At 44.8% G+C, this 21,610-nt stretch overlaps 1 protein-coding gene across 10 annotated transcripts in view; it reads left to right on the forward strand.

The window, feature by feature from the left end:
* Nucleotides 1-21,610, forward strand: part of dock3 (dedicator of cytokinesis 3) — a 1,878,236-nt gene that overhangs the window by 1,255,964 nt on the left and 600,662 nt on the right. The window lies entirely within an intron of this gene.

Consider the following 21,610-nt stretch of genomic DNA (forward strand, 5'->3'; position numbering starts at 1 on the left):
CAGTCAAGTTAGTCAAACACAAATTGCTCTGATCAAACCCGTGCTGACTCTCCTTTATTAGTCCATCCTTGCTTAAGTGACTGTTAATTTTATCCGGGATTATTGTTTCTAACACCTTCCCCACCACCGACGTCAATATGACTGGCCTGCAATTGCCAGGTTTATCCTTCTCCCCTTTTTTGAACAAGGATGTAACATTTGCAATCCTCAAGCCCTTTGGCATCACCACCATGTTTAAGAAGAATTGGAAGATAGTGGCTAGCATCTCTGCAATTTCTGCCCTTTCCTCAGCAACCTAGGATGCATCCTATCGGGATCAAGTGACTGATCCACTTTAATTACCGCCAACCTATCTCAACCAGTATCTCAGCAACCTCCACGTTTACCATAGTTTTTGCAAAGTCCTTTTCCTTGGTAAACACTGATGCAAAGTACTCATTTAGTACCTCAGCCATGCCTTCTGGCTCCACCAATAGTTCTCCAATTTAGTCCTTAATCGACCCCACCGCTCTTCTGACAACCTTTTACTGTAACTATGCCTATAGAAGATCTTTGGATTCCCCTTTATGTTACCTCTGGTATCCCCCAAAGATCTATTCTTGGCCCCCTCCTATTTCTCACCTACATGCTGTCCCTTGGCGTCATCATCCAAAAACGTGTCAGGTTCCACATATAAGCTGGTGACACCCAGCTCTACCTCACCAGCACCTCTCTCAACCCCTCCACTGCCTCTAAATTGTCAGGCTGCTTGTCCGTCATCCAGTACTGGATGAGCAGAAATTTCCTCCAACTAAATATTGGGAAGATCGAAGCTATTGTCTTCGGTCCCCGCCACAAACTCTGTTCCCTAGCCACCAACTCCATCCTTCTCCCTGACAACTATCTGAGGCTGAACCAGACTGTTCGCAACCTTAGTGTCATATTTGACCCCAAGATGAGCTTCCGACCTTATCCGTGCCATCACTAAGACCGCCTATTTCCACCTCCGTAACATCGCCTGTCTCTGTTTATCTGCTGCTGAAACCCTCATACATACATTTGTTACCTCTAGACTTGAGTATTCCAATGCACTGCTGGCCATCCTCCCATCTGCCATCCCCCATAAATTTAAGCTCATCCAAAACTCTGCTGCCTGTATCCTAACTTGCACCAAGTTCTGTTCACCTATCACCCCTGTGCTGGACTGCAGGTTAAGCATTGCCTAGATTTTTTAATTCTCTTGTTTTCACATCTGTCCAAGGCCTGTCCCTCCCTATCTTTGTAACCTCCTCTAGTCCTACAATCCCCGAGCGATCTGCCTGCTTCCAATTCTGGCCTCTTGCACATCCCCTTTCTTAATCACTAAACCACTGGCGACGATGTCTTCTTCTCCTTCTTAGTTAGTCCCTCGGAGTCGAGAATGACTTGCTTCCACACTAGTATGAGTCCTCAGGTGATTGATGCAGGATCTACAGTCTCGTGTCACAGGTGAGGCAGGTGGTGATTGAAGGAATGGGGGGTGGGGTGCTTGGGTTGTCATGTGCTCCTTGCGCTTGGCTTCCGCTTGCTCTCGGCGAAGAGACTCGAGGTGTTCAGCACCTTCCCGGATGCTGCTCCTCCACTTTGAGTGGTCTTGGGCCAGGGATTCCCAGGTATTGGTGGGGATGTTGCACTTTTTCAAGGAGGCTTTGAGGGTGTCCTTAAAGCGTTTCCTCTGGCCACCTGGGACTTACGTGCCGTGTCGGAGCTCTGAGTAGAGCACTAGTTTTGGGAGTCTAGTATTAAGCACGAGGACGATGTGGCCCATCCATCATAGCTGATCGAGCGTGGTCAATGCATCGATGCTGGGGATGTTGCGAGAACACTGACGTTGGTGCGCCTATCCTGCCAATGAATTTGCAGGATCTTGCGAAGGCAGTGTTGGTGGTACTTCTCCAGTGCTTTGAGGTGTCTGTAGTACATAGTCCATGTCTCTGAAGCATATAGGAGGGCAGGTATCACTACTGCTCTATATACCATGAGTTTGGTGCTGGGTTTGAGATCCTAGTCTTCAAACACTCTCTTCGTCAGGCAACCAAAGGCTGCCCTGGCACACTGAAGGCAGTTTTGGACTTTGTCATCGATGTCTGCCCTTGTTGACAGTAGGCTCCCAAGGTATGGAAAGTGGTCCAGATTGTCCAAGGCCTTGTCATGGATCTTGATAATCGGGGGGGGGGAACAGTACTGTGGCGGGGGCAGGTTGGTAGAGAACCTTTGACTTACGGATGTTTAATGTAAGGCCCATTATGCTTTGGTGAAGGTGTTGACGATGAATTGGAATTCGATCTCCGAGTGTGAGCAAACGCAAGCATTGTCTGCATACTATAATTCAATGGCAGAGGATGGGATGACGGGATGACCATGGATCTGGACTGGAGGTGACGGAGGTTGAACAATTTTCCGTTTGCTCTGTAGATTAGTTCCACTCCAGCGGGAAGCTTTTTGAGGGTGAGATGGAGCATTGCAGCAAGGAAGATCGAGAAGAACATTGGTGCGATGTCACAACCTTGCTTGACCCCGGTTCGCACGTGTATTGGGTCTGTGATGGATCCATTGGTCAGGATCACGGCTTGCATGTCATCATGAAGCAGGCTCAGCATGGTGACAAACTTTTGAGGGCAGCCGAATTTGAGAAGGACACCTCACGATTGACAGTGTCGAGGGCCTTTGTGAGGTCAAAGAAGGCCAAGTACAGAGGTTGATGCTGCTCCCTCCATTTTTCTTGGATTTGGTGCGCGGTGAAGATCATGTCCATTGTGTCCCTTAATGGGCACAATCCTGGAAGAAGCTCTTCAGCCACTGGGAGAAAGTGATTGAGGAGGATTCTTGTGATTTCCCTGTGGCAGACAGCAGGGAAACTCCTCTGTAATTATTGCAATCGGACTTGTCACCTTTTTTGAAGATGGTCACGATTGCGGCATCTCTGAAATCCCCTATTATACTCTCCTCCTTCCAAATGAGAGAAATGAGTTCATGGATTCGTGCCAATAGTACTTATCCACCATGCTTTAGTACTTTGGTGGGGATTCCATCTACTCCTCGTTCTTCAGTTGTCATGTGGCCTTTTCAACCTCATGCTGGGCTGGTGGTGTGCTGAGGTGGTGGCGGGTAGCATGCTGCGGGATGGAGTTGAGGACACTCACATTAAAAACAGAGTCTCAGTTAAGGAGATCTTCAAAGTGATCCTTCCAGCGAGCACTGACTGCCTCTCTGACCTTAATGAGTACTCTCTGTTCTTGGCCCTCATTGGGGTAGGATCTTGGGTGCTTGGGCCATAGATGGTTTTGACTGCACTGATGAATCCACGCACACCGTGGTTGTTGGCAACTTGCTGGATCTCTTGCGCTTTCTCCACCCATCATCTGTTCTTTAAGTCGCGAGTTTTATGCTGGACCTGTGCCTTCAGACATCTACAGAGCTGCTTTCTTGCTCTCAAGCTGTGATGCTGTTTCCAGTTTAAGAATGTCTTGCATTTGCTGCTTATTAGCTCCTGGATCTCCTGGTCATTCTCATCAAACCAGTCTTGATGTTTCTTGGTGGAGTGACCAAGCGTCTCATCACAGGTGCTAATTATGGAGGCCTTGAGGTGAAACCAGGTGCTGTGGACACTCTGCGTCTCCAGTTCACTGGAAGTCCTCAGGTTGGTTGTGAGGCACTAGCTGAATAGGATTTCCTTAGCAGGGTCTTTGAGTGTTCCAGCATTAATTTTCCTGTGGCAGCGTTTCTGTTGCCGCCGCTGTTTTGGGGCTACATTGATGGAAATAACAGAGCAGTTTAGGCGATGGTCAGCCCAGCAGTCATCAGCTCCTGTCATAGTGTGGGTGATGTGAACAACCTTGCAGTCCCTCGCTCAGACAATGACGTAGTCTAGCAGATACCAGTGCTTGAAGCGAGGGTGTTGCTATGTTGTACTTATCCCTCTGATGAAACAAGGTGTTGGTTATGACAAGACTGGTTATGTTCTAAGCATTTCATCAGGAGGAGGGTACCTTTGGAGTTGGTTTTCCCTACCCCCTCTCTGCCGATCACATGTCTTCAGAGGTCTGTGTCCTTTCCAACGTTTATCGCCCATTGAGACTCTTTATCTAGGTCTCTGTCTCCGACTCCATCCTTCTCCCTGACAACTATCTAAAGCTGAACCAGACTGTTCGCAAACTTAGTGTCATATTTGACCCTGAGATGAGCTTCCGACCATATCCATGCCATCACTAAGACCACCTATTTCCACCTACATTACATCGCATGTCTCTGTTTATCTGCTGCTGAAACCCTCATCCATACATTTGTTACCTCTAGACTTGAGTATTCCAATGCACTGTTGGCCATCCTCCCATCTGCCATCCTCCATAAACTTAAGCTCATCCAAAACTCTGCTGCCCGTATCCTAACTTGCACCAAGTTCTGTTCACCTATCACCCCTGTTAAGCATTGCCTAGATTTTTAAATTCTCTTGTTTTCAAATCCTTCCAAGGCCTTATCCCTCTCTATCTTTGTAACCTCCTCTAGTCCTACAATCCTCAGAGAGATCTGCCTGCTTCCAATTCTGGCCTCTTGCACATCCCCTTTCTTAATCACTAAACCGCTGGCAACGATATGGTCAGCTGCTGAGGCCCTAAGCTCTGGAATTCCCTCCTGTAATCTATGCCCCTGTGTGTATGCTCACAGGTTTGTGGACTGTTGCATTGTGAGTGGCCTAGCCAGTCATGTGATGTTCACAAGACTCAATAAAACCCCAGTCAATTGGGTTTGGGTCATCCATGGTGAGGTATGCAGTTGTGAGTCTAGTGGATGAACAGGTAATGTGTAATGTAATTGTTAAACCTTTGTTAATAAACCAACTAGATCTTAAGAGCAATATGTTGCTGTGAATTTTTAAGCAAAGAACCCATGAAACAAATACATTACACCTCCCTTCCCTTATGTGGCTCAGTGTCATATTTTGTTTAATAACACTCCTGGGAAGCGCCGTGAGGCGTTTTATATGTTAAAGGTGTTATTTAAATGAAAATTGTTATTGTTGTAAGCTAATTGGAAAAAGATCAGATGTGAGTTGAGGAGAAAAACATTTAGGCAGCAAGTTATTATGATCTGGAAAGCGTTGCCTTAAAGGGTGGTAGAAGCAGTGTGACTTCAGAATTCAGTAGTGACTTTCAAAGAGAATTGGAGAAATAGTTGAAGGAGAGAAAATTGCAAGGCAGGGGAGTGGGACTTCAGAGAAGCGCTTCTGACACCGAACCACATAAGGAGATATTAGGACAGATGACCAAAAGCTTGGTCAAAGAGGTAGATTTTAAGGAGCATCTTAAAGGGGGTTATGAGGCGGAGAGGTTTAGGGTAGGAATTCCAGAACATGGCAGCTAAATGGTGGATGATTGAAATTGGGGATGCGCAATAGGTCTAGAGGTAACAAAGACATGGATGAGAGTTTCATAAGATTCTATGAAGGTGCAGCAAATACAACACATCCAAAGAGCATTTAAGTTAAATTCAGATTATTGGAGAGGCCATATTGGAATATTGTGTGCAGTACTGGACACCCTATCAAAAGGGACATTGGAAAGGATTCAGATAATTCTGGAATTTAGGGCTTGTAAGTTATGAGAAGAGACTCTCAAAGCTGAACTTGTTGGCGAAATCTAAATTCAAGCAAGACAGATCCAGGTCTTTAAAATGCAAAGAGGACTGAAAATGTAGATGTAAGCAGGATGTTTCAATAAAACTATGAGCACAGAACTAGAGGACCCAGGGTTAAAACTAAGGAGCAACAAATGAGACTTGCAGTTAGAAATAACTTAGACCCGAATCGCAGCAAAATCAATTGAGGCTAATTGAATAACTCCTTCTAAAAGAAGCTGGATAAATACCTGCCTGGAAAAAAAGATTTGCATTTATACCATGGGTTATCAAGTCTCTTGTAAACATCTCAAAAGTTCTTCACATACGATGAATTACTGTTGTTAAGGAGGTAACATGACAACCGTGCTGTGTATAGCATGATCCCATAAAAAGCAGTGAGATGATTCTGTTTAATCTGATTTTGGTGATACTGGTTGAAGGAGAATGTTGGTCAGGATACCGAACGAACTCTCTACTTTTCTTAGATAAGTGCCATGGGATCTTTAAGCTCCACATGAAACAATAGAATAGACAGACGGAGCCTCGGTTTAACTTCTTATCCGGAGTATTTGGAGAACAGGACTTCCAACAATGCAGCACTCGTTTGGTACTACATTGAATATATGTATAAGTTCTGGAGTGGAACTTTAAAAAAAATTGTTCTAAGTATGTGGGTGACGCTAGCAAGACCGCAGTTATTGCCCATCCCTAGTTGCCTTGAGAAGAGAGCGGTGGGCCTTCTCCTTAAACTGCTGCAGTCCTTGTGCTGATGGTACTCTCATGATGGTGTTAGGTTAGTATTCCAGGATTATGACCTGGTGACAATGAAGGAATGGTGATGTACGTCCATGTTAGGATGGCGTGTGACTTGGAGGAGAACATGGACGTGATATGTGTCCTTGACATTGCACCTTTTGTTGGTGTTAAAGGAAATTTGAGGAGTTGAATCACAGAACGTTCAAACTCGAAGAAGAGTGTTAACTACTGTACCAAGCTGATGGTTAGGGGATAGGTATGGACTTGGAAATAAACAAATTGTTATAGACTGACAGTCAAATCCATGGTGCACTATGGTTCCTTGTTATTGAGACACGGATCGGGAGGAGGTCGGTGTTGAATAGTGCAGATGGTATATTGCAGTAAAAAAATTTTCATTGCTGTAAAATGTAGATTTATGTGGCCACAAGTTGTATAAATTGCCTGCAGAACTTATCCACAGTGCAACAATACTACTGGGATGATTCCTGCTAGCTTCACTCATCTCCTACAGTGTAAATTCCACATACATCTACAGTTTCCAGTGGCTCTAGTCAGCTGGTATATCATTTTCTCATAGTAGTTTGGTGAAGAGGTCTATAAATTTCATGACTTAAAAATTTAATGAAAACATCCTTCCTTATCCTTCATTACCCAAAATTGCCTTCCATGCTCTTGTAAAGTGTAAAATGTAATAATTTCTGTAAATTTTGTTCTACATGAGTGGGGATTGGTAGAGGGAAATTGAATTATGTTTCAGTGAGATCTCAGTCTAAGTCTCTTGATATTCTGGGTTGGTTCATAACGTTAATATGGTGAAAATCTCCAATTTGTTGACTAAATCTGTTATTTACATCCATGAAAATGTGTGTGGATGACTTGTTTGTATTGGAAAATGATTGAACTCTGTCATTTTTTTTTCCATGACTGCTGTCTGATAATGATGTAGGATATGTTGTCCACAATCTGTTCTGCATTCTGTTGATTATTTTCAAGTTGGAGTGTTGTGATAAGTATTTATTTATTTTTCCCTTTCCTTTTATGTTGTACTGCTTTGGCCCATGTGCCACACTTCCAGTGCACTGCTATTGCTCATTTTTTGTTCATCATTCTGCCAATGGGGCAAGGGATTTAGCACTGCTAACGGGAGCAGGCTGACAAACACCCATCTCCTAAAGTCCGAACTGCAGAGTTCCAGTGTAAAAGCAGCTAGTGTTTTCCGTTTTTTCCCGCTTTTGTCAGTAAAGGTAAGAACATAAGAAATAGGAGCATGGGTAGGCCATACAGCCCTTCGCGCCTTCTCCACCATTCAATAAGATCATGGCTGATCTTCAACCTCAACTCCACTTTCCTGCCCAAACCCCATATCCCTTAATTTAGAGTTCAAAAATCTATCTAACTCAGCCTTGAAGAAATTCCTCCTCATCTTAGTCTTAAATGGTCGACCCCTTATCCTGAGACTGTTCCCCCTCGTTCTAGATTCTCCAGCCAGGGGAATCAACCTCTCAGCATCTACCATATAAATCCCCCTCAGAATCTTATATGTTTCAATGACATCACCTCTCATTTTTCTAAAGTCCAGAGAGTATAGACCCAATCTACCCACTCTCTCCTCATTACGTGGCTTGAACAGTGGTGCAGCAGGGAGGGATTCAAATTCCTGGGGCATTGGAACCGGTTCTGGGGGAGGTGGGACCAGTACAAACCGGACGGTCTGCACCTAGGCAGGACTGGAACCAATGTCCTAGGAGGAGTGTTTGCTAGTGCTGCAGGGGAGGAGTTAAACTAATATGGCAGGGGAATGGGAAGCAATGCAGGGAGACAGAAGGAAACAAAATGGAGACAGAAGCAAAAGACAGAAAGGAGATGAGTAAAAGTGGAGGGCAGAGAAACCCAAGGCAAAAAACAAAAAGGGCCACTTTGCAGCAAAATTCTAAAGGGTCTAAGTGTGTTAAAAAGGCAAGCCTCAAGGCTCTGTGCCTCAATGTGAGGAGTATTCGGAATAAGGTGGACGAATTAACTGTGCAGATAGCAGTTAATGGATACGATGTGGTTGGCATCACGGAGACATGGCTCCAGGGTGACCAAGGCTGGGAACTCAACATCCAAGGGTATTCAACATTTAGGAAGGATAGACAGAAAGGAAAAGGAGGAGGGGTGGCATTGCTGGTCAAAGAGGAAATTAATGCAATTGTAAGGAAAGACATTAGCTTGGATGATGTGGAATCGGTATGGATGGAGCTACGGAATACCAAAGTGCAGAACACGCTAGTGGGAGTTGTGTACAGACCTCCAAAACAGTAGCAGTGATGTTGGGGAGGGCATCAAACAGGAAATTAAGGGTGCATGCAATAAAGGTGCAGCAGTTATCATGGGTGACTTTAATATGCATATAGATTGGGCTAACCAAACTGGAAACAATACGGTGGAGGAGGATTTCCTGGAGTGCATAAGGGATGGTTTTCTAGACCAATATGTCGAGGAACCAACTAGGGGGGAGGCCATCTTAGACTGGGTGTTGTGTAATGAGAGAGGATTAATTAGCAATCTCGTTGTGCGAGGCCCCTTAGGGAAGCCTGACCATAATATGGTGGAATTCTACATTAGGATGGAGAATGAAACAGTTAATTCAGAGACCATGGTCCAGAACTTAAAGAAGGGTAACTTTGAAGGTATGAGGCGTCAATTGGCTAGGATAGATTGGCGAATGATACTTAAGGGGTTGACAGTGGATGGGCAATGGCAGACATTTAGAGACCGCATGGATGAACTACAACAATTGTACATCCCTGTCTGGCATAAAAGGGAAGGTGGCTCAACCGTGGCTATCAAGGGAAATCAGGGATAGTATTAAAGCCAAGGAAGTGGCATACAAATTGGCCAGAAATAGCAGTGAACCCGGGGACTGGGAGAAATTTAGAACTCAGCAAAGGGTTTGATTAGGGCAGGAAAAATAGAGTACGAGAGGAAGCTTGCAGGGAACATTAAAATGGACTGTAAAAACTTCTATAGACATGTAAAGAGAAAAAGGTTAGTAAAGACAAACGTAGGTCCCCTGCAGTCAGAATCAGGGGAAGTCATAACTGGGAACAAAGAAATGGCAGACCAATTGAACAAGTATTTTGGTTTGGTATTCACTAAGGAGGACACAAACAACCTTCCGGATATAAAAGGGGTCAGAGGGTCTAGTAAGAAGGAGGAACTGAGGGAAATCCTTATTAGTCAGGAAATTGTGTTGGGGAAATTGATGGAATTGAAGGCCGATAAATCCCCAGGGCCTGATGGTCTGCATCCCAGAGTGGAGGTGGCCTTGGAAATACCAGATACATTGACAGTCATTTTCCAACATTCCATAGACTCTGGATCAGTTCCTATGGAGTGGAGGGTAGCCAATGTAAGCCCACTTTTTTAAAAAAAAGGAGGGAAGAGAGAAAACAGGGAATTATAGACCGGTCAGCCTGACATCAGTAGTGGGTAAAATGATGGAATCAATTATTAAGGAGGTCATAGCAGCGCATTTGGAAAGAGGTGACACAATAGGTCCAAGTCAGAATGGATTTGTGAAAGGGAAATCATGCTTGACAAATCTTCTGGAATTTTTTGAGGATGTTTCCAGTAGAGTGGACAAGGGAGAACCAGTTGATGTGGTGTATTTGGACTTTCAGAAGGCTTTCGACAAGAGATTAATGTGCAAAGTTAAAACACATGGGATTGGGGGTAGTGTGCTGAAGTGGATTGAGAACTGGTTGGCAGACAGGAAGCAAAGAGTAGGAGTAAATGGGTACTTTTCAGAATGGCAGGCAGTGACTAGTGGGGTACTGCAAGGTTCTGTGCTGGGGCCCCAGCTGTTTACATTGTACATTAATGATGATTTAGACGAGGGGATTAAATGTAGTATCTCCAAATTTGCGGATGACACTAAGTTGGGTGGCAGTGTGAGCTGCGAGGAGGATGCTATGAGGCTGCAGAGTGACTTGGATAGGTTAGGTGAGTGGGCAAATTCATGGCAGATGAAGTATAATGTGGATAAATGTGAGGTTATCCACTTTGGTGGTAAAAACAGAGAGACAGACTATTATCTGAATGGTGACAGATTAGGAAAAGGGGAGGTGCAACGAGACCTGGGTGTCATGGTACATCAGTCATGAAGGTTGGCATGCAGGTACAGCAGGCGGCTAAAAAAGCAAATGGCATGTTGGCCTTCATAGCGAGGGGATTTGAGTACGGGGCAGGGAGGTGTTACTACTTTTGTACAGGGCCCTGGTGAGGCCACACCTAAAGTATTGTGTGCAGTTTTGCTCTCCTAACTTGAGGAAGGACGTTCTTGCTATTGAGGGAGTGCAGCGAAGGTTCACCAGACTGATTCCCAGGATGGCGGGACTGACATATCAAGAAAGACTGGATCAACTGGGCTTGTATTCACTGGAGTTCAGAAGAATGAGAGGGGTCTCAGAAACTTTTAAAATTCTGACGGGTTTAGACAGGTTAGATGCAGGAAGAACGTTCCCAATGTTGGGGAAGTCCAGAACCAGGGGTCACAGTCTAAGGATAAGGGGTAAGCCATTTAGGACCGAGATGAGGAGAAACTTCTTCACCCAGAGAGTGGTGAACCTGTGGAATTCTCTACCACCGGAAGTTGTTGAGGCCAATTCACTAAATATATTCAAAAAAGGAGTTGGATGTAGTCCTTACTACTAGGGGGATCAAGGGGTATGGCGAGAAAGCAGGAATGGGGTACTGAAGTTGCATGTTCAGCCATGAACTCAATGAATGGTGGTGCAGGCTCAAAGGGCCGAATGGCCTACTCCTGCACCTATTTTTTATGTTTCTATCTGGCTATCGCTTTCATCATTCCAATGTCTGGGTGGGTACTGTGGAGGTCATTGATGAAGGTGTCTCTGTCCTTGTTGGGGACCACTACAGAAAGCAGTCTGCCTGTATAGACATTTCATGTTTGCACAGCTGGAACTGCTTTATCTCTTCCTGCATTTCTACTGGGACACTGGACCAGCTCCTGTGAAGCACACAGCTTTTGACTAGAGACAATGAGGGGTCCTGGCTTGTCCAGGTTTTGATCTGCCGGGCAGTGACAGGTGATTGCTCACTCTCAAATGCTTCCATAACCATGGCTAGATCTGCGGGCTGCGCCATTTCCACCCCCGTGATGGGCAATGGCAGCCTACTGAGAGCAACGGCGTAGTTTTGTGTGCCTGGCTGTGGCGGATGGTGTAGTTGTATGCGGACAACGTGAGCGCCCATCTCTGGATGCGGGCCGACGCGTTGGTATTTATCCCTTTACTCTCGGAAAACAGGGATATAAGTGGCTTATGGTCAGTTTCCAATTCGAATTTTAGCCCAAACAGGTATTGATGCATTTTCTTTACCCCATAGACACACGCTAGCGCTTCCTTTTCAATCATGCTATAGGCTGTCTCAGCCTTAGATAGACGCCTGGATGCATAAGCAACCAGCTGCAGTTTCCCAAAATCATGAGCTTGTTGCAATACACACCCAACGCCATATGATGACGCATCACATGCTAGTACCAAACGCTTACATGGATCATACAAAAGCAATTTGTTTGAGCATAACAATTTTCTCGCTTTTACAGTCATTTTCTTGGCTTTTGTCCATCACCCATTCGCCCCCTTTTCGTAGTAAGACATGCAGTGGTTGTAGCAGTGTGCTGAGATCCAGTAAGAAGTTACCAAAGTAGTTAAAGAGTCCCAGAAACAACCGCAGCTCCGTCATGTTTTCTGTGGCCTCGGTGTGTTCTCGATTGTCTCAGTCTTCGCATTGGTGGGCCTGATGCCGTCCACCGCAATCCTCCTTCCCAAGAACTCCACTTCATGCGCCAGGCTGAGCCAACTAAGAACCTCTTCCAGGTTCTGCAGGTGCTTGACTGTGTTCCGACCTGTGACCAAGATGTCGTCCTGGAAGACCACGGTGTGCGGGACTGACTTCAGTAAACTTTCCCTGTTTCTCTGGAATATCGCCGCCGCTGATCGGATTCCAAATGGGCCTCCGTTATAAACAAAAATACCTTTTTGCGTGTTGATGCAGGTGAGGGCCTTCGATGATTCCTCCATTTCCTGTGTCATGTAGGCTGAAGTCAAATCCAGCTTCATAACGTCTTTCTTCCCGCCAGCATTGCAAAAAGATCGTCGGCTTTTGGTAGTGGGTATTGGTCCTGCAGGGAGAAACGATTGATGGAATCTGTGGCGATTACAAAGTAAGTGACGGTGCCATCTCCCTTGAGGACGGAGACAATAGGACTGGCCCACTCGCTGAACTCAATCGGTGAAATGATGCCCTCTCGTTGCAACCGGTCTAGCTCGATCTCTACCCTCTCATCATGTACGGTACTGCTTTCGTTTTGTGATGGATGAGTCGCGCCCCTGGAATTAGGTGGATGCTTCACTTTTGCTCCTTGGAATTTTCCGATGCCTGGTTCGAACAGCGAAGGAAATTTGTTTAAGACCTGGGCACACGAAATGTTGTCAGCGGGCGATAGCGCTCGGACGTCGTCCCAGTTCCAGCGTATCTTTCCCAGCCAGCTCCTGCCGAGCAGCGTGGGACCATCGCCCGGTACCACCCAGAGTGGTAGCTTGTGCACCGCTCCATCGTAGGAGACCTTTACGATAGCACTGCCGATTACAGTAATCAGTTCTTTCGTGTAAGTTTTTAGTTTCGTGCGAACTGGAGTCAAGACTGGCCTTGAGGCCTTGTTGCATCACAACCTTTCGAAAGTCTTTTTGCCCATGATGGACTGGCTCGCGCCCGTGTCCAGCTCCATAGACACCGGGAGTCCATTTAGTTCAACATTCAGCATTACCAGGGGACAATTTGTGGTGAATGTGTGCATCCCATGTACCTCTGCCTCCTCGATCTGAGGCTCTGGTCCGTCGTGATCCTCCGTGGATTTGTCCTCCTCTGTAACATGGTGGTTTGCAGATTTAACAGCTTTGCAGCTCGCCTGCACACTCGTTGGAAGTGTCCCATTATTCCACAGCCCTTGCAAACGTACTCTTTGAATTGGCATGAATGGAAACGATGATCACCCCTGCAGCGCCAACAAAGTGTTAATGGCCTTGCATTCATCACCCTTTATGGTGGACTCAGACATCTGCAGACGTGTAGCTGCAGGTATGTGTGACTTGCCCTGTACTTTACGTTACGAAAACATCACTACTTTGTTCACAGTACTTGTGGCAGCACTTGTGTGCTGAGAGATTTGCTTCATATTGTCACTGGTGGCAATGAACGGCTGGGCTATCGCTATGGCCTTACTCAAGGTTGGGGTCTCTACAGTCAAAAGTTTGCGAAGTATGGCTTCATGGCCATTGCTAAGTACGAAAACATCTGAGCATGTGCTCCAAATGTCCTTCAAATTCACAATATCCTGCAAGGCGTCTTAGCTCGGCAACATAACTCGCCACTTCCTGACCTTCAGACGTTTTGTAGGTGTAGAACCGGTACCTCGCCATCAGAACACTTTCCTTTTGAGTTCGGACCAGTGTGCACAAATCGTCGTACGATTTCTCCGTGGCTTTCGCTGGTGGAGTGAGCAGATTCTTCATGAGGCCCACAGACGGTGAGGAGGATCGCCTTTCGTTTGGCAGTGCTCTCTTCCCCATCTAGCTCGTTGGCCACGAAGTAATGGTCGAGTCACTCCACAAAAGTTTCCCAATCATCTCCCTCCGATAATTTCTCCAGGATGCCCACTGTTCTCTGCATCTTTGGGTTCACTATCTGTATCTCGTCGCCAGTTGTTGTGTATGGAGAAAGAGTCAGACTAAATACTGAGAGCTCAAAGTAAAGTGTGACCTTAGTCTTTTATTGCAGGTCTCCAGAGTGCCTCTCCAGCCTGTGAAGCCTCCTTAAATACCTGTGCTCCCAAGTGATCTCTTGGGACTCCAGGGGATGAGCCCTCTGGTGGCTGTAGAGTAAATACAAGTTTACATATATTACAATGTCCAGCTATTGTGTCTCCCTGGTAACTACTGAAGCGAAATAATGATTTAATATTTCTGCCATTTCCCTATCGTTACCTGTGGTATTATCCGGTCTATCTCTTAATGGCCCTATTCTCATCCCAACCTTTTTTTTTTAAATTGATATGCCTGTAAAATATTTCACTATTTTGATTTATGTTCCTTGATAATTTAATTTCATAGTTCCTCTTTGCCTTCCTAATTGTTTTTTTTACCTCTCCTAATCCCTTTGTATTCTCTCTTCCATGCTCTCCTCTACTGTCTATGTGCTTAAATGTATGCCTCTTTCCTTACCCTCAATTGTTCCCTTATATCTTTATTCATCCATGGAGTCTCATTAGTGTTTAGTTTGTTGTTTCCTTTTAGTGGAATACATTGTTCCTGCACTCGGTTGAACACTGTTTTAAATGTTTCCCATTGTTGTTCTACATCGTTGTTTTCCAATATTGTTGCCCATTTTATTTTCCCAAGTTCTATTCTCAGCCCCTCAAAATCAGCTTTTCTCCAATCTATTAACCTGTTTTTCGTCATACTTGTATCTTTTTCTATTATCATCTTAACGCGTATTACATTATGGTTACTATTGCCTCGATATTCCCCAACTTTTACTTCTCTTAGTGCTCTGGTTCATTTCCCGTTACCAGATCCAATAGCGAATCCTCCCGTGGTGGGCTTTTTACATCTTGGGTTAGAAAGGAGTCCTGTACACATTATAGGAACTCCTTTCCCTTATCCCCTTTACCTACCTCTTCTGTCCAATTAATATCGGGGTAGCTGAAATCCTCGATGATGATTATTGTATGTTTTTTACTCATTTGTGTGCATATTCCTTCCTCCACCTCCCTGCTACTATTAGGTGGTCTGTGGACTATTCCTATTAATGTGATTGCTCATTTATTATCTTTTATCTCTATCCATATGGGTTCTATTTCTGTCTTGCTGATAGCTGCATCCCTTTTTCTACAGCCATTTTGTTATCCCTAATAAGTACAGCTACCCCACCCCTCCTTTTTCCCTCTCTTCTTTTCTAAATATATGTTAAACCCTGCAATGTTTAATTCTCAGACCTGATTTTTTTGTAGCCATGTCTCAGTAAGCTCCAGTTCCCCTGTTTTATTACGGACTCTGGGCTCAACATTGGCCATGACTTGCATCAATTTTTTTTGGAGTAAGTTGTTTTTTCTGGTATAAGTTAGAAAATGCCATTTCCCCCCCAAAATTTGCTCCAGAGTAAGTCAGTTAGTTATGATTTTTTTTAGGTCAGTTTTTTTTTTCCCCAAAAGGCGTTCCCAGACACTTACACCAGTTTTGGTCATTTATGCCACTTTGTCCAGCAAAAACGTACTCCAAATCCACTTAGGTCAGCGTATGTGGCCAACTCTGAAAAACCTTGCGGGCAGTTAAGAAAAAGCAGCGCACATTCAGCAGACATTAGGGAAGAGAACTGGAGAGGACCTCAACAACCAAGCAGAAAACATTAAGGAAAAGCTCAAACCAATAAAATACAATCAAAAAAAGTAAATCCTACCTTATCTTTAAAGTCTGCCCGGGAAAGGCAGTGGGCTGGCCTGTGCGTGAGGCCATTCGGCCTGGGATAGGGGTGGGAAGACGTGCACCGGAGAAGTCACAGCTGCTGGGCCGGGGCGCCGCGTGACCAGAGGAATCACAGCTCCTGGGTCTAGAAGTCTGATCTCTTTCTTTGCCCCCACTCACCCAAAACTCTCCTCCTCCGGCAGTGCTTTGTGTGCTGGCCTGTTGCTCCGCCCCCCCCCCCCCAGCCTCCACGCCATGCCAGGACTCTGGGGACTGTACGCAGCAGCAGCGAGTTTTTGCCGGCGCCATTTCCAGTGCGCAAACTCAGTGCGCTTGAGGTCAGTGCGCCGACAAAACTGCTTGGGGAAAATCTAGCCCACTGTGTGCATTGCTGTACAGACAACTAAACTCATTTTTAATAGGGTTTCCTCTCACTTTATTACTTTAAATTCCTCTCACTTAGTTCCCTACTATTCTTGGTAGCTTTTTTGGGGAGAAACAACAATACAGACAATCTGATTTCCTTCCCCCAAACCCAAGAGCGTTAAATGTAAGGCTATCACATCTTTGCAGAGTGGGTGCTGGAGCAGAAATAAGTACAGTATTTCAATTAGAACTCATGTTGTGGTCCGTGTCTGACAAATCAGTTTAGAGACTGATTGTGATCACTTGTTACAAGTGCCTTGTTTTACAAACAAGTAGTATTAATTACATACTTTTGTTCCACCTCCCTTTTGTCCGTGACTCTAGGGTGACTTTCCTCACTGTAGGATGTGGACCAAGCTGCAACTAGTGCTGTCTGCTCTCCTTTACTTGCTTTCCAGTAAAACTGTTAAGGGATTGTTATCAGGAGGCAATATTGTCCCAACTTCCATATTGCAAGGAAAAGGGTCCTACTGAAGTAGAACTATTGCCCTTGCAATTTAATGTTCTCTTCCTTTCCCATGGAAACTAGCCATAGTTGAAACCAGGAGCCCCTTGTGTGGGGAATCACAGGCACAGATCCAGATGTCATCACACCATGGTGTAGCGTGTTGTAGCATTCGAGAGTGGCCTTTGTGCAGGGATCCATTTGGGTTTACGCCCTCCATAAATAAATAGTGAATGCACTAGGCTAAATGGTAGCAAGCCAGTCCCACGTAATGGTCAACAACGTCACTTGTTTGGGTATCTCTTTGCTTAATGGTAGGTAAGGTGTAGACAGGCACCTGGTGTCATTTGGTACAAGTAGTTTCACTTCTTGTTTTTACAGTGTAATTTGCCAGTCCCATTGTCATGTCCACAATGATCAATAGTATTAATTACTCCATTCTTTTTGTAACTGTTGACAAGATCTCAGAGATCGATTTGCAGTCAAGTTTTGGAATTAGTCATTGATGTAGCTGTTTACTGTGGCCACAATACTTGAAAGACTTCAATTCATATAACGCCTAATAAAGCCGGTCAGAAACATCCCTAATGATTCACCTGCAGTGAATTACTTTGAAGTGTAGTGATTGTTATGTAAGAAAATACAGAAACCATTTTGCACATAGCAAGATCCCAAAAAAGCAACCAGTGCCATGTTTCGACAAAGCAGGCTCATTGCTAACTCCAGGATGAATACTCTTGCAGCTGGTGGAGTACGGCTTATTTGTGGGAAGACCAGTACAACCATTGAAATAGAAACAGAGGTAAAATGCCACACTAACAATTGGTGGTTACTAAACTGGAATAAATGCCATTCGTAAAATATTCATGCTTTAACATTTAAATTAAACTACCTACAGAAGAAGGCAGTACTTTTGAGCGCAAGGTCAGAGCCAGTTAAGAAGTGGCATGATTAGAAGCAGAAAGAATTCTAGAACTACAAAGTAGAGTTATTATTAACCCTGGGTTAAGTAGTCTAAAGCATATTTTCTAGATCACAAGGGGCATGGCTTGCTTGCAAGGAATGTACAGCCATTAAAAAAAAAAGGTGCTTAAAAGCCAGAACTATGGGCTCAAAATTGGCCAGGATTGATTTTTCTAGGGTATCTTAAAAATCCCCATTATGCACATTCCATTTGCGTCAGTGTAAGTGAGTTATATAGGATTTTTTTTAAGTTTCCTTTTTTTTTCCAAAAGGGGGCGTTACCCACCCGTTTTGGCCATTTAGGCCACTTTGGACAGCTAATAGTTGCTCCAAACTAACTTAGGCCAGTGTATGTGGCCACTTATGGCCGCACAGAAAACCCTTGCGGAGAGTTAAGAAATCAGCATAGGTAGATACATCTGAGACCATTCGGCCAGAGATAGGGGCAAGAAGGGAAGTGGAGAGGACCGTGCAAAGCACAACAACATTCAAGAAGTATAAAAACATTCAAGAAGAAATAAAAAAATTGAACTAAGTCCTACCTTCCTATCAAAACTCGACCCGGGAAGTCAGTGGGTTGGCCGGTGCGGGAGGCCACTCAGCCGGGGATAGGTGCAGGACGGCGGGGAGAGCACAGGCCAGCGAGCAGAAAATGACTTCCAAGATAAACTGCCAAAGGAGATGTAGATCCTCTACTTCTACTGGGTATTTCATTGACTGACTCTCTCTCTCTCTCTCTCTGACTGACTCACACGCTGACTCAGTCTCTGACTATTCCAGCGATCTGACCCTCTCATTCTCTGACTATTCCAGCAGCCCAGTGTGCTTCATGAGGCTACTCGGCCTGGGATAGGGGCGGGACACATCGGATCCCCTGCTGCAGCACGGCTGGGGGCAGGAGCTACTGCACATGCGCGAAACCCCCAGTGCGCATGCATTGAGCTGCAGGCACTGTTTTTCATGCAGGGTCCTAGCTCCGCCCCCAATTGACAGACCACACCGCGCCAAGCTATGGGAGAGGCCACAGAGCGGCCAGAATCCGGAGACATCTTTTCGACACTGTTTTCAGCCTACAAAGTCGCCACATCTCTGGTGAGTGCGCCGAAAAAAATGGGAGGACCAATTTTGAGCCCGATAATTCTGGTGATCTTAGCTGACACAGCAGTGGGCTTGCAACCATTGGTTCTGTAACCTTGTGCTAGGGAGGGGAGAAATGAGGCAGAGTTTCTGCTCCTGATTGCTTATCCACTGATCCCTCCTGAAAAGGTGCATGAGTCAAGATAGGATGAAGCTCAGCTACATGCCTTTCATGGTTGAACAACCCATCACCATTCACTGGGTTGGCTCACATATAAAGAATGGCTACTTGGATGATGTACTGCGAGGCTGCAAGTACAAGTTGAAATGTAACCCAGCAAGAGTCCGCACCTTCAGGAGATAATGAGCAAAAAAACGGTTTTGAAAATACAAGGTATTACTTGCTTCTTTATAATTTTATGTGCATTTGATTAGTTGAATAGGATAGTAGTATTATTTACTATAAATTATATGAAATAACACCGCAGTATGCATACATTATCAAAAGGACTATTTTTGAGCTTAGATGTGACTTAGTGTAGGCTGAAACACTGCACCAATTAGCTCTTATTTCTTAGTTACATAATGACAAGTGCTGAAGAATTCATGAATTCCCAAGGCACGAGCTCTTCAAGTCAAATTCGGTATGATGATTTTTACACATGCATTACAAGGTATCCTGTGCCTGAAAGCCTTTGTGGAAGATGCTCGTTATGAAGCAATTACCTAGCATGTCAATGCATTGAGTGGGTTGAGAGATGTAATCTGTCATTAGAGCTGTCAAGAGGGTTGGTGAGATGTGGATAATAACTGACAACAAAAAATCCTGTTCCTCCAAAATAGAAGCTTTCTGAAATTGGACATTTAATTTTCATATAAAACTGCCTTATAATTTTGTTTGTATATCTCTTACTTTTTTGGGGGTTAACTTTCTCTCCAGTCACTTTGTCCCCTCACTAGGGGGAAGTTTGGCCTAGCCCACGAATGTCTCCTCAGATATTATCAGTGTTGATCTGACAGTGCAGTGCCGTTAGGGGTCCCCTCCTGTGACACTTTCCCCTTCCGTCCCCAGACATTCTGGGTGAGAATGACAAACTTGTTCTCCCGCCGAAACCCGACTAGGCACTTGAACTATATTCTGCTCCCATCACTTCATGATTTAAGGGTTCACATTACCTCCATCTACTGCCATATTTCTCCCATTTTGGAGACAACATAGTCTTGGGAAGGGGGAGGGTTTGAGGCAGATTTCTAAAGCAGATATCAGTTCATAACATAATTGGCCAGTAATAGGTTCTCTATTATAGATGATTTGCTTTTTCCCTATGAAGAACCCATCAACTAACATTGTAATGTATTTGCTTCACGAGTTCCTAGCTTAAGAATTCATAGCAAAACATTGCTATTGAGAACTAGTTGGTTTATTAGCTAAAGGTTTATCACACTACACATTACCTGTTCATCCACTCGGCTCACAACTACCTGCCTCATCGTGGATCCCCCGAATCCAATTTGCTGGGATTTTATTGAGTCTTGTGAACATCACATGACTGGCTAAGACACTCCCAACTTAACAGCTCTACAACTATTTTAGATAGAACTTTTAAATCAAGTACCCTCTTTTAGTAAGGGCACTAGAACCCACAAATTTCCAAATCAACTGAGAACTTTACCAAATTAAATTAAAATTCTGTTTCCGGGGGTCAACAGCTCGACAACTCTTTTTGGTTGTAAACAAATAAATCAAGTGCCCCTCTCATTAAAGGGGGAAGGACACTCCAAACATTTTTCAAGTGCCCTTTTTTTGTGTGTTTTTTTTTCGGCACCGAGAGGCAAATTATACAACTGCCCCCCTAACTGGGGCAGGGGGGGGGGGGATGCGAGGTGGGTGGATGGAGAGATCAACAGTTCTACAAATCTGTGAGCATACTCATCAGGTGCGTTCATTACAAACATAAGGTTCACTGTCATGCTGTCCTCTGAGAATAGCTGAAACTCTTCTGGAGTGGGTTGCTATGCTGAAATGACAGCTTGAATAGTAAATCCCATTGAAGTTAGCCCTCAGTTGTGGATCACTAAAACTTCCGTTGAATGCAGTAATGTATTTGCCTCAGGCATTGCTTCATTAACCCTTGAGGAATGATCATCAGTATAACTGCAGGCAGTATTTCTTTTATTTTTCCTATATCGTTACTGCTTGAACAATGGAGGAGAGATTGGCACAATATTACTCGAAGATGCAGGGAAAGTAAGGAATGTTCTGTACCAATATCCATCCCTCATAGAAGCTTTCTGATTTTTTTCCCTTCATCCACAAATATGAACCAACCATATTAAAAACTAGAAAAGTAACCGATCTTTATCGAACAGTATTTTACCCAATGTATGTTGCCCATCTGCAGTTCTATGACCAGACAGCCACTTCGCAGGTTGCTGCTCGCGGCCTGAAAGCTGTCACTATCTCCTTTCTCAATAAAAGCACAAATCAGTTTTAAGAACTTGCCTTCTAGAGAAGTCATTAAACATGCAATTTTGGAAAGGATGAACATATTTACATGGCGAGGCTGATTTTCAGCAAGGCCTCCGCCCGCCCAAGTGCCGCCCAAAGTGCCACCGAGGTACCGGACAGTACTTTGAGCAGGATATTCATTAAGCTGGTCCCTCGAAGGTCAGCGGACGGTCAATGGAAGACGTACACCGCCAATCTGGGCCGCAGCGGACGGGAGGTCACATTCTCGGCGGCAGAAGTGCTTGTCGCCCAAGTGCCGTCGAGGATGGAGTC

The sequence above is a fragment of the Pristiophorus japonicus genome, chromosome 12, assembly GCF_044704955.1.
Source record: "Pristiophorus japonicus isolate sPriJap1 chromosome 12, sPriJap1.hap1, whole genome shotgun sequence".
In the NCBI taxonomy this organism is placed as follows: Eukaryota; Metazoa; Chordata; class Chondrichthyes; family Pristiophoridae; genus Pristiophorus; species Pristiophorus japonicus.